The sequence below is a fragment of the Trematomus bernacchii genome, unplaced genomic scaffold (genome assembly GCF_902827165.1).
Source record: "Trematomus bernacchii unplaced genomic scaffold, fTreBer1.1, whole genome shotgun sequence".
NCBI classification, from domain to species: Eukaryota; Metazoa; Chordata; class Actinopteri; order Perciformes; family Nototheniidae; genus Trematomus; species Trematomus bernacchii.
Genome location: NW_022987739.1, coordinates 4,717,838 through 4,735,431, shown reverse-complemented (window position 1 = coordinate 4,735,431; position 17,594 = coordinate 4,717,838).

Sequence of the window (17,594 nt, the reverse complement as noted above, 5' to 3'; positions counted from 1 at the left end):
TACTTAATCTCCTGATTCACTACAGATTTTTTCCATCAATTTTGTGGAGCAACTGCGTCAGTTTCAAAGGTGACTGTGTGCTTTCCATCAGGCATTTATATTGGCACTGACAGGCAGTGTGATAAATGACATGCGATAAATCCATTCCTCAATGCCTTCAGAGATGTCTCCGCGCCATTAGTCACTCACACTAGAGATCTCTGCAAGAGTCCATCATTGCTGCTCTGAGAGACACATCTGCAGACCTTGAGATAGACCCTGAAATGGGCTGACAACTGAACCAATACTGTGGGGGGCTGTTTGGGGGAAGGAAAGAGAGGAACAGCAGTCAGGCAGATGTGGGGCCTGGATCACTGCCAGGCAGCGCCCCGTCATCCTACAGCAGACCCTTCATCTCAATATGAGTGAGGGAGATGTGGAAAACAGCAGGGAGTAGGAGGAGAAAAAGGGGGACATGGATAGATTTTGTACAAAGGCTCCATGACTGTTCCTCCATCTGAGAACATCCTCCAAAGCTCCTGGCATCATTTCACCGTGACTGCACGCCCACAGTGCAATCAGCAGTGCCAGCTGATGACGAAGAGAAAAACAAATTGGATTGGAAATCATTTATTGTGCAAACACCTCGATGAATTCAGCACCTTGACTGGCTTATTATTCTTTGACATTTTAGTGGAAAGTAGAACTAGTCCTTTGAGCCTTCCCAATAAAATCTATATTTAACACACACAGATGGTTGGAATAAAACCCACATTTACCCCTCTTCCCCTCTGTTTTTGGTGCGAGGAAGCAGTGGAGATATTTGCCAATTTCCAAGAGCTATGTGAGATGACACATGGACTTTTGACAGGTGTTTGTTTGAATATCAAACAGAACCGTGGAGGCCTGCAGATGGCAGGCAGATTGCATTCCAGACAGGGGCTTCAGTCTGGGGCTGCAGCAGAGGGGGAGAACCCATCTCTGCTCCTTGATGGTTCTCCAGGGGAATGGGTGTACAAACCTCTCGTCTGCATGACTATCATCATCATCATCATCATCATCGTCGTGGCCTTCACCACTGTACAGCACAGCACTTTCATTTTCCATGAGCTGTGTGCAGAGATGGACTTATTTTGTGTATTTGTGAAGTAACTGTAGAATGTGGAAATATATAATTATCTTACAGGAGGTTTTAATGGTCCTGACTAAGAAAAAATAATGAATAACTTCACCGTTAACCGCTTCACAGACCTCAGCTCTCGGTTGTGATATGTTGCAACAGACAATGTTTAGCTCTACAGGTTAGGGTTAATTGTATACAATTTACATTATATAAGAAAACAAAAAGGTCAACGGTAAAATTATTACCTAAATATCGGTTGTTTACATTCATCAGTGTTTACAGACTGACTTCCTGGTTGACACCATACTTGTGTTGTGTACACACTCAATCTCTCTGTGGAATTTATTATTTGACTTCTAGGATGTGTAAAATATATATGTGTGAAGAATACAATGGTTACTACTGTGGGGGAAAACTTCTGGGTAGCAATGCAGGAGGAGTCACTGACTCAAAGGAGACACGGGGAGAGCTGGAGCTTTGATGTCAAACACTGATGGGTTTATTTGGAGCTTCGGCCGGAGAATTCACAAAACAAGTCAAAGAGTCAGAGGTTCTGACTTCACAATTCTGAAGAACTCTACCCCAGACCCGTGTATTTAGCTAGTTCAGAGAGAATAATCAACATTGTGCATAACAAGATACTGTAGAATCATAACACCTCTATCAGCTGACGCCAACAGGCAGGAACAGGGAGACAAAACACTGAGAGCACAGCAGCCAAGGTTACAGGTGCGTGTGCTCAGTCAGGACAGTATGAACTGATCAACTGGGTCAAAGTTATGGGCCTTGGAAATGATTTCCCCAACAACTAATACTTTACTCTCAAGCATAATCATCTAACTCACCAGATGGTTTATCAGATAGAAAGATTCATTTCGTACTTCCTTGACTTTTCTGACTTTTTAAAATGTCTCTCTGACTAATTTCAGTGAGTCACTTGTTTTGTTTTTTATACCGTCTGTCCCTTCCACCCACTCTTCAACATATGTGATTTATTGCTGCATTGATTTAGTGAAAAGTATTTTATAACAGTTTTGAATGCAGCTCTCCCAACCACAATTCTATCCACTATATTGAATACATAGAACATTTACATTTATAAGGACATGTCGATAAACATACACCAAAACTCCATATGGCTCTCTCTTAGTCTTTTGTTTTAGTCTTGACTTTACCACCTGGTTCACTGGCTGATTTGCTGGAGTAATAAAGTGAGAGTGGGAGGAAGGTATGAATAGCTGGCAAGGTGCACCTCGATGAGTCAACAGACACCGGGCACTGCCAGAAAAGGTCCATGTGGTGAGAGGCTAGTTTGTACTAGCTTCTTACCACTGGATTTCTTTAATAATTCCTTTATAATACATTTTCACAGTTGTTTATTTCAAGCCTGTCATATTTCACATGTGGCTAGGAAGAGCACAATACAGTCTCCAGCTGTGGAGTGATTTAAGAGAATGGGAAATGCTGTAGAAGAGGTGAGAGGCCTGAAAGCAGCCACAGATCCGTTCCTGTGGACAGATCCTGAAGAACATGGCCAACGTCAACAGGAGCCAGGCCACAGCTCGGTGTGCCTGCCCACGCACACATCACCCATTTGGGTCTCATTACATAACCTTCAGAACAACTGGTTGAATGTGGTTCTGTTCATTCTTCTAGGTTTTTGTTCTACGGACATTAGTAGTTCTGCAGCTGTATCTCTGTTCACGTCCATGCATGTTCTCTGTGTCCATGAAAGCGCTTACTGAACCAGCAAGAATCAACCCCCAAAGGCAAAGGCAAAAATTCCCCTAGGTTCTATTTTATAGTCTTATTTTTTGTAGAGTGGAGAGAATTTTTAAAGCAATTCAAGACCATCTGCACTTTTAAGGGGGAAAAATAAGTAAAAGTCCACACAACGTGTACCAGATGTGCTTTCAGGCTCCACAGCCAAGTCTCCATCAGCAGCCTGCACTCTGCTTCCCCTGAGGGTGGCAGGCAGGCCGGCAGCATGCATAACGCCCGAGCTGTTTCATGCAACAGGTAGCCTCAATTTCCACATTCACCCCCACAGCTTTGTAGGGAATTCTGCTGATCTCTCACTGTGAACAAACCCACAGAGGAGGAGAAGAAGAGTCTGCTCCTCCTGCAGCTCCATTGTGAGCGTCCCCATGAGGCATTCTCCTTTCTACTGTAACAATGACCTGAACGGCCTTCGCCCCACCTTCCTCTGACCCCGACCAACGCTGAGGTAAAGACATGAGGTTCTTTTCTTAACCCTAATACAAGACAAACACGACTCCCAAGGAAAAGATCCCGGGCCAAATTTGTCTTTAATTCTAAAAAGATTGAAGGAGGGGGATACGAAGGAATGTTTGACTCCCATCTTTCCAAGAGTTAGAGGCGGAGGGAGGGAATTCAAGCAGAACTGAGGACTTAGTGGCTTTTTACAAGGAGGCTTCTCTCTTTAAGTCAGACAACTTCAATCTAGTTTCCTGATTATTGTTCCCCCTATAAACACGGAAAGTTTTCATTGTTCTCTCACTCTGGCAGAAACCACATGACACGGGTAATTGTAAAAAGCCAATAAAATAGCCCACATGCTAATACTGGCCTGACATTGTGACAGCACAATGTGACCACATACCGTCGACCAACTGAAACGAGTGACTCCTGCCACTCATCTGTGACAGTGAGACTTTCCCTGATAATACAAATCAAATCAAAGTGTTACATTTTGTACCAGAGAGGCCAATACCATGGCAGTTACTGAGCCTACTGTCTGTGGTCGGTTAAACCTATGTTACTACAAAAAGGGTTCAAGGTGAGGAAAGCCCCTCAAACAAACATAAACGTTGAACAAAGGAGGGATGGAGGAATCTGTGCTGAAAGAATGTGGCTCCTCTTTCAACTGTCGGTATGCTCGCGGCACCATGTCAGGAGAAGAAAAATCCCAGGAAGAAACAAACTGAAGAAATGCAAAACAATCCCAACCTCCTGCTGCCTGCCGATTGATTGATTAGGACTTGTCGCATTTCTCTTCCTTTCAAATAGCTGAAGGCATTGAAAGAGTACGTTTAGACCTCTGGGTGCATTCACAGGAAGACATAACAGTTCAAAGCTATATTCTTTACAATTTCCATGAATCAACCTTTTCCAATTTTCCTACTATGTATGGTCTGCATATTTTCAATAATATCCATTTAATGCTCCTACATTAACTGCCTCTTTTCATTGTGACTTCTTCTTTTGTTAATGGAGGCATTTCTGTTGTGAAGAACTCACAGGAAGTGCATGCTTTAATCACCATAGTTGGCATTAACCACGGTGGATTATCAAAAAATGCATCAACAAAACAAGACGGCTCTCTTTATTCTGCATATTCAGTTAATCATTTCAATTTGTTTGTAAGGGAATGAGCAGCAGTGAGCTGTTAGAAGAGGGGTTGCAGGCGACAGACTGCACACCTCCAACTTGTCAGCAAGGTAATCTGATTTGCCCCTGTTCCCCTCGGCAATCTGATTTCATGCCGTGTTCAGCATGAAATCAGAGCGCTGTTATTGACAGACTGCTTTATTAAACCAATGTGAGTTTGTTTGAGTACACTGTAAACAGACACACAGCTGCTCCTGCTGCTCGAGAAGTGTTTCCTGTAGTATTAAACAACACCTCCTGTTACAATGTATACCATGGACCAAAGATGATTTTTTAAGGCGTATAACTGTAACAGAGTTTTAATGTTTATACTTTATATTGCATGGTAATAGATATTACTGGCTAAGACAAAAATAAGTATTAGGTACGGTAACAGAGCACGGGTAAAAACAGGAAATGATTCAAAATAGATCCTAATTTGACCGTTGCCTCGAGACTGTTGGCTATTTTATTGATGTTATATATTGCCAGATGTTGTTTTTCATGCATATATGAATTAACTATGGTTGCTTAAATAACGTATAAGTTATACTTTATATAAACTCAAGTAGGCCCAGATACACTACCTTGCAACCAGCTGTGTTAAAAATAATTAATTTATTATATTCAATTAAAGTTGCATCTTTCTTTCACTCACTTCCAAAGCAAATGCACACGTGAGCTATGATAAGGATCTTTATAACACATGGTGGTTACGCTCATGGAAACACCACCACTTTTGCTCTGCCTAAATATACACAAAATGATACTATTTTCAAACTCTTAAAATATAAGGAAAAAAATCCCATGGGAGTTTGTTTGTTCTTCGCCTCTTGTTTTGCTTTCCGCTCGACAAGCTGCAAGTCTTTAGTCAGAGCTTTGCTTTGACAGGTGAAGATCAACTGGAGTCATCGCTATTGGCAACCATGTGGGATCGGAGGGGAGAGGTGGCTGCGGGGTCAGCGGCAGCAGAGTTATTCAATACCTGTGCAATAACACACAGAGTTCCCAGCATGCCTTTATCCTCCTCCTGCAAACACACTGCAGCACTATTTCACATTTAACTCCAACGGCAACAAGAAGAAAACCATTGAGTTACGACTCATGTTGATTCTTCTCTCTTGTCACGAAAAATGATGAATGGCATCAACGCAAGCACCTGTGTTAACTACTCTGTTCGTTTTCCTTTCAAGCGTGCCATTACAGGAAGACAACTATCTTGTATCCTGCATCCTGTTTTCTGATGAATGGTCAGAGAGGAGCAATTGACTTCCGCTGCAGACACTTTAAACGGCGAGTCGGCGATTGGAGCGATTAAGCAGCAATCACATTTGTAATTATAATAATGTCAATTGAGCTTGTCAAGGATGAATAATTTCGGGGGAGACAGTAAAATATACCTAACAAGGCTTTTCTCAGCGGTAAACACGGGGCTTTTAAAACTGTAATTAGCCCTTTAATGCCTAACACATGGGTTACAAGCCATCCATGGGCCCAACTTCCCTTCTCTCGACCACTTTCCCCTTCTCTCTGTAGGACACACTTTTCACATAGCTGGAAATCTAACCACACGAATAGGAAGCTCTCTCAGTGGGGTGGGGCTGAGGCGCAGGCAGGAGCAATTCAGCAATTGCGGGACAAATTGTTATTTTCCTGTTCTTTAAATAGACACATATAGTATTCTTACTGGGTATGCTGCATGCAATGAGTTCAATGCGGGACATTTGTATAACTTTAAGGTACTTTCTTCTCCTTTAGCCACCTAAATAACCAATAGATAACGTTTTATGTTCCCTCCAATCCTTCTGAAAAATCCGACCAAAGAAAAGAAGAGAAGATCGGAAACCAACAAATCAAAACCCCAATCTCCAACCACATCACCACCACCAGTGCTCTCTCTCTCTCCCACAACTCGCTCCTATGCATCCTCTCTATACACCCACCCAAAGTGTTCAAGAATTCCCCCTTTAGAGACAGACACAGATAATTGGTCACAGATTTCTGTTGGCAGGACACAAAGGGACCTCCTATTCACCCCTGCAGCTGTCTACTTCCTATTCTCCCATCTCTGCTCCCCTACTAACTGTGTCCCCTCCAACAGTTCCCCCACCACAACCACCACCATTTCATCGGAGCTGAAGCCGCTCCTCGTCCCCAAAACACAGCCCAGTTCACTGCCACAACAAAGCCTTCGGGACACATGCCTCTCATGACCCTGACCCGGAGCCCCTCTGTGGCCCCGAGGCCTCTGTGGCACCCAGACCTTTGAATCTGCTACCAGCTCTCTTTGATTAGAGTTGTTCCTCTACTTAGGGATCCACTGGCCTTCACTAATGCACCTGTCCTGTGATGCTATGTTTTCAGAAAAGACCAGAATCCTTTTTGGCAATAGAGTATTTATGATACTATAGTCAATGCAATACAACCATTTCACAGTATTTCATCAATAGACCTTCTTGTTAACAGATGTGTTCCAGAGTGTTGCTTATTGCCTATATTGTATATTTTATTTAAAAGAGCCTTAATCTGTTGGAATTTACCTACTGTATATTAAAATGCAATAGGAGATGCAACAGGAGGAGAATTATAAATGCCCTTTACAAAAAATAAGTATTCTCCACAACAAGAAAAAGTTCTGCATTCAAAGCCTAGTACAGAGGTATTAATAGCTAAATATACTGTATTTTTTTAATGCAGCAGATTGGTCCGTCATCCCTAGTTCAATGTGTGCACAGTGCAACATATTTTATAAGCTGTTCATATGTTTTTGTATGTAAAATCTTAACCTGCCAACTATATTTTGATAATAACTACATGAATTCCCTCTGATGGCGAGTACAAAGTTAAAAAGCCCTGCAAACATATACGTCTTCCTATTAACAATGCGGTTATACATGGACACACAATAATCTGCCGAAATTGCAGTTTTTTTTTATATCACAAGAGTGTTCACAAAAAAGGGTCAACCTATATTTCATTTGTATTCCTCAGCTTCTAACCTTTCAAAGGAAATGTGCATATAAGCCTTATTGTTAAGTAGCTTTTCCTGGTTGGTTTTTGGTATGTTTTTCTTAGGAAAAGTGCTTAGGATGAATACAATACAATGAAGCCCTCCTATGTCATACAGTACTAGTGTAAATGTAATGAGTGGCATTCTTCCAATGTTAAAATGTAATTTCAGTTTATGCAAACTGAACAAATGTGGTATAGTAAGCACACAATTGAAGTATACACTTACTACACAATATATTTACCAGTTCTCTAGATATGGTGATCTTAAAAAAAAGAAACGGCTGAACAACATGACAATGATATTAGACTTCAGGAACGCACGAACAGTAGAAATGTGTTCAGGCAGGAAACAGAGGAAAGTGGAGCAACACGTTTCACCTTCAGCTTCCTGTACTTTCTCCCTCTTCTACGGAGCGTAATGGATTGCATGTGCGGAGTTGGTGTTGTGCCGAATACTAAAAAGACTAAAACAGACACAAGAAAGAAGAAGGGATTGTGCCGTGTTGAAAGAAGAGGAAGAGAAAGAAAAAAACAAGTTGGGAACGGTTAGAGTTCAGTTAGGAGGGGAGGAAGGAGAATAAGGTGATTACAATTCCAGTCACAACCAGCGCAGCAGCTTGTGCAGTGATCCTAGATTTCTTGAGCAGCCGAGCACAGCTGCTCCCAAGGGGCTCATGGGAAGGCATAGGTCAACCACCCCTTTCCTGACTCACCACATGTTAAAGGAATTCAGCAGTGCATTGTGGGATATGACACCGGTAACCCCAAAGTTTCCAAATTACTAACACATACATTCTCTAACCGGTCTGCCGTATAAGCATTGGAAAAATAGCAAAATGTTAATGTGTAATGTGATGGTGTAATGTTATAAGACTAGTGAGTAAGACACGTGTCGATTAAAAAGCTACGCAGTGAGGAATGGAGATGTATTTCTCTCGTTTTATTGGATGTTAATCACCTGTTTTCTTCCCATTTCTCTGAAAAGATAACCCATGATGCCTTCACTAATGGATGACTTAGTCAAATGTAGGGTATTTAAATATTAAGCACAATGTGATAGCTTTACTCCTAGAAAACAATTCTTATCTGTTTACCAAATGGAGACAGCACAAGCTATTGTTGCATTCAGAAAACAAAAGATAAGGCAGACAAACAAGATTGTTCTTTTGGAAAGGCAAATGTTTGTTATTCAGTTTAACATTCCTGCATGCAGCTGGAGGATTTAATGAATATGTCACATTCCTCCATCTTTCCTTTCCTCTTCTCTTTCTCTTCTGTGTTCTACTCACCCTAACATGAAACTAATTACAGGTTATTAGTAATCATACCTAAAAGTTATGGGCTGTAACTATCTGCAGCTCTGCACGGAAATTGAGTTAGGGAGAAGTGAGCCTTTGGACTTTTCACAATCAGGGCCGGGAAATTGCTGTGTGTCATTCTGACGTGCAGGCATGTTGAGAAAGTTACTGTTTCCCATTGTATAGTTTGGAACATTTAACACAATTCTATAAGGCGAGTAAATAGAAATTGTGAGAAAAAACTTGACAGAAGGATTATGATTTGTAGTTTATAATTAAGATCATCACAAATACCTAAAAGAAAAAGGCTTTAAAAACATCATCAACATCTTGACAGCCTGAATACTGGGTGTCCATTTATAGAGCTGTGTTTCATGGAGCAGTTATAGCCAGGTTTTCTTGTCGGCCTGGAGCAGTGGTGGGGGGATGGGGGGGGGGGATGCTGGGGCTGATGGACATCTGTCAGCCAGCCAGAGAAGAAACAAACCAGCACGCCCGGTACAAAAAAGGGAGGGAAATATATAGAGAGAAAAACTGAGAATAAACACTGTGATTTCTTAGTAGTGAATTGCTTTTGCCTTATAGAGGACAAAAAGTAACGTCTGTAAGACGGACAAAGGACAGCAATCCTTCCAGTCTGGGAGGGCTGTGCGTGTCCATCTCTGACATCAAAAGCCAGAGTTCCTGGGAGCCCAAAGGGACTATTTGGAGCCACAACAGGCCTGAGGGAGGGCCCGGCCACAGGTGGTGTCCAGCAGCTGCTACGGGTCTTGCATAGACAAACACACAATGCCTGCCCTAATGCACATTCTCCCAACATACTCCGTCGCACACGCGCCATCCAACTGTATGCATATAAGTGCATGCCAACATGATTGTGTCAAAGGAAGACTCGAAGATAGAGCCACAAGTATGCAAACACATGGCACAACATATATATGGCCCATACTATAACATAATACTGACAGACACACCAAAACACACACACGCGGAGATATTCCCTTCACAAATATAATCCACTGTTGAGCCAAATGATGCATACTGTACACACATACTCTTACACCAGGCTTTTGTTTAAAATATTCCAGCATCTGGTCTGCACACATGCAAGCATGAAGTCTGCCTGTTGCTCAAAACCAGCGGAACATAAAGATTCCCTCAATACAATGGTATAAACGCACAACAACATATGCAAGCATCACATAAGTCAGATTAATCAAATGCATCGCGCACACACACATAGGTGGACACACCAACATGAAAAAGAACAGAAAATGTACCTCTTTTTAAAAATGTTACAGTATATGCTCATGATCACCCATTCTCACACCCACACAGATTCCTGAGGAAGTCAACTCCAATGTGGCTGTCCATCTTTCAGCTTTAATGCCAGACACACACACACACACACACACACACACACACACACACACACACACACACACACACACACACACACACACACACACACACACACACACACACACACACACACACACACACACACACACACACACACACACACACACACACACCCCAAGAAGGGAAAACCCGCAACTTAACACATTTACTGGCTGGAATTGACTTGATTTCAGGGTTGTGACAGTCTACACGGCAACAGATGACATGGATTTCGAACTGGCTTTTTAAAAGTTGAGCCCACATACATAGAATTTCACACTTTTTATTGGTGTAATACTAAAACAGCAATTTTTCAACACTGACTTAATTACATGGCAGTGCATTGTCAATTTATCTACAATACGTGCAGTGTAGTACAAATGTAATTATGGAAACATGGAGTGGTTGAGTTGTCTGCTCGACATTCCTTTTTCCTGAAGCATAAGCAAAATTCCCTCGGTTATGCAAGCCAGAACAACAAACTAATAACTATGGAAAACGCTCACTAAATTACCCAGCGAGACTACCCAGATGAACAATTTATCCTGGATTCCAGAGCAATGGGGCAACAAATTAAAACAGGCATTAGTGGTGAATTTGAGCTCTCTTACTGAGTAACAAGACACATGACTGACAGCAACGTTATGCAAACCCTCCCACAATTGTCCCTTTCATTGGTCCCAGGATTCAGACTTGTTGCTTTCCAAATGTGTGACTCAAGGAAAGGGAGAGAGTTAGGTCTTGGTGGGTGGGATTCAACATAAAACTTAAAGGAATAATTCACCCACAATACGATCTTTTGTGTATCAAGTACTCGCCATGTGTTACCTTTTAATACTTGAAGACTTTTTCTCACACTTTTTCACAGTGAAGAAAATATCGAAAGTAAATGGGGGTGCATTTAACAAGAGCAAAGCTGTGTCGAAAGATCTATTTACAAACTCTCACACTACTCTCATACATCTGATTTATCTGGTCTTATGCTCACTGCCTCTCAAATCTGTACAAAGGTTTAACTGTATTGTATTTGCTTTGTCCTTTGAATTCACAAGCTCTTTCAGTCCTTCCATTAAAGTAATTGATATCCAAATGGTCATTTAGTGGGTTAAAGGTGGGGTAGGTCATTTTGGAGAAACCAGCTCGAGATCGTTAGAATTTGAAAATACACAGCCGGAGAAAATCTGCCACTTCCTTACAGAGCCCCTCCTCCAACACACACGAACGTGCACATGACCAATGAGGGCACGAGATAAGTTTGTGCACAGATGGAAGGCTGACAGGCAGGTAGGCCATCCAGTTATTTTAGCCGGGCCGGCTAAAATGATTGGCCGTACTTTTTACAGTACTACGGCTTCCACAGATGACATTTTTTTATGGATTTTTTAAGATATTCATTGCTATCGGGATGTTAAGAGCATTCCATGGAATATAACAAAAAGTGTATCTCGAGCCGGTTTCTCAAACTTACCTACCCCACCTTTAAGAGTTCATTTCTCCATACCAGAACAACCAAGAATTCACATGGGACACATGGCTTCCAACCACCTCCGCGTGTTGCCTATTAGCATCTAAGAGTGTCATGTGTCCCCTAACTGTGCACTAAACTGAATCAGCTCCTGTCTGATGCTCCTGTGTTTGCGACCAAGCCTTCCTGGTCACCACTGTTAGTCAAACATTCAGCTGTGACTCTCATCAGACCGTAGATCCTCTTCTCCGTCAGTGTAGATTGATCTGGTGATGTCAATAAGGGCTAAACAACCGCCAGCTGAGTTCATATGATCCTCTTCCCAGTTGAGTGCTATAGGGACTTTGTTGTTTGTCCAGGTTTTTTAGATAGAGTGAAGGGGGGTGCATCATTGTACCCAGGCCCCCCCCATCACCCAACTGTAACCTTCACATTCTCCAATCCCTTGAGCTGACACATTTCATGGCTGCCATAAAGACGAGACACTGCCCTACATTTCCTATGAAAGAGGCCTAAATAAGGAAACTAAGCCTACTTTCTTTCCCAGTTTCTAGGAAAATGTGGGAGACTTTAAAGAATAATCCACCAATTTAGTATTGCACCGACCTAAGATAACGGTGGACAGTTTTTAAAAAGTACCAAAAATGAGTCAGCAGAACCAAAGAAATTGTCGTTTTAATCAGGCCATCTTCTTCAAAATCTGGCATTTGGTAAAGTGACTTTCAAAAAAGACTTTGTACAGATTCATCATAAGCTTTATACACACTCTAAGATCTGTACACATTGACTGTGGATTTCCCCAGTAAGAGCTTTTATATTTCATTCAAATGTATGTAGAACATGTCGAGGGGTGAGAAGAAGAAGTCGGTTTAATCTGCTTGCATAACCCTGACTAAGAGTGAAGCTGTGATTTATGAAGTGTCTAGAGAAAGATTAACAACCTTTCTCTCTGTTTATCTCTCTCTTTGCGTCGCTTGTGTTGTCCACAGTGAGTTAAGATGATGGATTTAGGGTGTGTGAATGTTGTCAGGGATTCTGACTCCACAGGCAAAGAGTAAATAAATGCCGTTGCACATTTGGCTGCGTAGATTCAGTAATGCTGATGCATGGAAGTAAGGTGGGTGGTTATTTGTCAATACTACAGGCCTTGTCTTGCCCCTCTGTGTTCAGAAGTAACACTGTATATCTCTCATCATATGACTGCTGGAGGCAATAAGAGAGCAGCCTGTTTGAAATGATTGTTGTGCTCCTCCAACGGTTGTATTTGTCTTTCAGGAGGCATGGGGCGGACGAGGGGGCAACTCTCAAATCTGACAAATTGCTGAAAATTGCCTTCACGCAGTCATTCCTGTTTGGACACACTTGGCACATCTGGTTGTGATCTGGCAACAAAAGTGCCGTGGCGGAGGGCTCAGCTCTCAGAGTGGTGCCACATATTATCCCCCCCCTCCTCCCTCCTCCTCCTCCTCCTCCTCCTCTCTCGTCTGCAAACATACTGATGTGCATCCCTCTCTCCCTTTTCTCTCTCTTTCTCTCTCTGTGGGGTGCTAGGAGCTGATGGTGTTTGTAGTGATGCTTGGCAGTTATCCCGCTCGAGCATTCCTGAGCTCCTCTCCGATTTTAAGGGCATCAGTGGGTTGTAATTGAGGCGTCTGCAAAAAGATGAATGCAGCCCTGTGACACTGCAAGCAGCACAGATTTTCAAAGGAGACCGCTGCTCACAATGTGGCAACTTTAAAGAAAGCCAATAAAAAGATCGCAGAGATAAATTCTCTGTTTGGCACGATGCTGCACACACGCCTCCACACACTCACACACACGTAGTTCAAAAGTAGAGCATCCCAATCTGCAGGGATCTCTTTGTCTGTGTGACTCTGATCACAGTGTGTGGTGCAGCAGCATCATTCAACAGCCTCTTATAAATCCTCACTTCATTGTTTGACTGTAGTCTTTACTAATCTGTGCACCCTGGACTACATCTGCTGGGATGACTGCATGTTTTCCATGTTACTGCTGCTCGTGTTATAATGTCTCCATGGAAAAACACATGACATGAATACAAAATAAGTTGCTCCGTTGACTCAAACTGCTCTGGAAAAAGATGCCAAGCATAGCGTCCAAAATGTTTTAGTAAAACGTATTTTTGCCTCCACAAAACACTTGATTAGAGATTCCTATGTATATTCTTTTGTAACATATGTGTCAAATAAACATGCATTGGACTCTGAAGTAGAGGAGAGGTCATGGGTAAATACTTGCAGCATTGTGAATCCTGCAGCTGTGTAGCTGGGAGAGAAAAAGTGAGTGCACAGCTGCAGACCGAGGCCTCCGCTTCTCAAATTGCTCCTGCCTCAGTTTCCTGCCCTCTTTACCGACCAGGCCAAGCCAGGCCCTTATTAGACCCACCCCCACCTTAATAATCCATGATGTCACCTTAACATCACTTTTTTTGTTTTTCTTCTTCTACTATTTTTTCATCCAGCGCAGCCCCCATTGTTTGTTAAATATTAACAGGTGTGCGAGGAGAAGCGAAAACATTCGGTTAAAGGTTGTTCTGTTCCCGTTCGTCCGTCTATCTGTCCATCTACTGCTATCACCACATCTGCTTCAGTTTTGACTTCCCCTGGTTTGTTTGTCCATCTGTATTTGTGTTTCTTCCCCCCTCCTCTTCCCCTGTCCCCCCTTCTAGTGGAGGGAGGCTGAGGAATGATCAGTCAGGCTTTGATGCCGCTGGCCCCTGCCCTGGCTTTCCACAGCACATGAGCCCAGGCAATTACGAAAGCGCTCCTAGCCGACTGCTATTACTCTGTAATGCTCCTGTCTGGAGCAGGAGGAAGAGGAGGAGGGCGACGAAGAGGAGGAGAACGAGAAAGACAAATGTTTGATTGGATACAGGAACACATAGGAGGCTAAATTATAGTCCATGATTGTCTAAATATTCAAAATTAAGTGCGTCCGAGCCGTTATAGGCAGCTCCCTCATTCAACCACTCTTCCTTGACCGAGAGAAGAAAGTGTAGCTGCTGCAGCGCACATGTGGCAGACAGGAAGTGCTATAGCATGGGGGGGGGGGGGGGAGCGGGAAAGATGATGGCCCCTTCATCCCCAGCAATCATTAGACAAGACTCCAGAGGAAGTCAGAAATCACCACTCCATATGATCCATACTTCCCGTCTTCCCAGAAAAATAGGAAGAGAGCTTTCTGAAAATATTTAGTAATTGTGTGGAACAAGTGAATGCACAGCTGGGGAAAGCCTGTTATTCAATGTGTATAATGGTCTGTCTGTGCACCAGCCGTTAGGAATACATCATAGGGATCATCTCTTTGGTTAGGGAAATGATGCTCTGCACTGACAGAGTGATGTCACTTGCTAGGAATAATGCACAGAGATAAGATAAACAAACAGAAGACCTAAAGAATACAGCATATTACTACCATTTAGGTAAAGTGAAAACAATTATTACTATATCTGACCATTTGACATACTTTATTGGAACATTATGCTGTCAATATTAAAAGAGAGGTTATGGCTACTATTAATTCCCTTTTAAAACATGGTTCGATAATAATATTCCCACACTTCACTTAAAGGTAGGGTAGGTAAGTTTGAGAAACCGGCTCGAGATACACTTTTTGTTATATTCCATGGAATGCTCTTAACATCCCGATAGCAATGAATATCTTAAGTGCTTTGACAAAAAATCCATAAAAAAATGTCATCTGTGGAAGCAGTAATACTGTAAAAAAGCACGGCCAATCATTTTAGCCGGCCCGGCTAAAGTAACTGGATGGCCTACCTGCCTGTCAGCCTTCCATCTGTGCACAAACTTATCTCGTGCCCTCATTGGTCATGTGCGCGTTCGTGTGTGTTGGAGGAGGGGCTCTATAAGGAAGTGGCAGATTTTTCCGGCTGTGTATTTTCAAATTCTAGCGCACTCGAGTTGGTTTCTCCAAAATGACCTACCCCACCTTTAAAGTTGTAGAAATAAAATCTGACCTCATTCGGCTTCTACAACTGAGAATCAATCAGAGCTGGCAGCAGCGAGGATGTTTACTTGTCCAGAGAGTTGGAAAATAATTGCCTGTTCATCATTTCATGTTGTAAATAAAACGTTCTCTATTCTCAGTGAAGCTTGGGAGGTATTGGAAAGTGATCATATTATTGTTATATTGTACGGAGTATCGTCTTTCTTTGCAATGGATTAGTTTAAATCACAACAATAAATGGGCTAATCCCTGATATAACATTCTACAAACACTTGCTTCTGCAATTCCCCTTTTCTATCAAAAAAGACAAAATGCAAAGAAGTGAAAAGGTCCAGAATACAACAACAGAGATTTAGAGGGAAACAATAATGCGTAACCCAGCTTTCCCAAGACCTAATAAAGTTCCAGGGTCCATCAGACTGACTGATAGGAAGGCCATACTGTAAACTATGAACAATTATTGGTTACGCAATGGCCATTTTTATATGCATTATAAACAACGATGTTTGCTATATTTTTTAAAGAAGACATGACTCGTTTTCTGCCCAAACTATGTTTTTCATTAAGTGAAAAGCACCATATTTTCATTTCTGATAACTTTTACGCTTACAATTTGAAACAGTGGATAATCCTTTCTGTGTTATTTTTTTACAAATGTTGTTCCTCAAGCCATTCCCAATCCGTGTCACACCAGGATAGGCCAAAATGCAGAAAGAACCTTGAATTGAATGTAGTATTAGTAAATATCTCATTCCTCTATTTCGCGGGGTTCATTCCCATTCATATTTTTGACGTTTCTCCATAGGAAGCCAGAGAATCACGTATTTATTTCCTTAAACCAGCTGGGGGGTAACTTAAGTGGTAAAAGTGATCAAAGAAAACCCACACTGTGTAAAATATTAATTTTATAGCTTCAGTTCTTCCCCACAGGGATGAAGTTTACTGTCCATCTTTTGATGTCTTCCATTATGGTCTTAAGAAGATCTGGTGCATTTAACTTAACTATATTTCAAATAGGGGATCACATTTGAATCCTTAGTAGTTCATGCCTTTTGGCTTCTGCAATTTCCTAAAATTGGAAGCTGCTCTCCTGCATTACTGCAAGACTTCTGAGTCAGTGAGTGAGTGAGTGTCCTCTCCTCTGCTGTCCCTACTGTGGCAGCTTGAGGATGCTTTTGATTTGTTGAAACACAAGCTTGTCCTTTCACCCTAGGCCATCGCTCTCTGTGGGCCTGAAGCTGACCGAGGGCTAAACTAAAGCCTGTTTTCACCATGTTGGATGATGAGTATTAGGGATGATTGAGTAGAGGGATTACTCTGTGTACGATACGGAAAATGCCCCAAACTTTAAATAATAAACCATTATGATCAGAATATTAATCTTTTCACATATGGTGAATTTAATTATGTCATGTATCATAACTGAGACTGGGCTGTGCTGTCTTTGGTAGACAAAGTGCATGGCCAATGGCTCAATCCCATTACATTTAAAAAAAAAATGGATTCCAAAACAGCACACACACACACACACACACACACACACACACACACACACACACACACACACACACACACACACACACACACACACACACACACACACACACACACACACACACACACACACACACACACACACACACACACACACACACACACACACACACACACACACACACACACACAGAAGTTAGAAACAATAGAAAAGCTGTTTTTAAGACAGTAGATCACCCTGCCACCCCCACCCTTATCCACTCTATCAGCCTCCGCCTCACACCTGCTGTGTGCCGTGAGAGGAGGGAACAACTGGAGGCATGGACAATGTGTGTGTCCATTTGTGAGTGTGTGCATGTGTGAGTGTGGAAGAAGGAGCGCAACTGGGCATGCAAGCTCTTGTGTGAATGTGTGTGTTTACGTGTGCACAGTCCTACGAGAATGC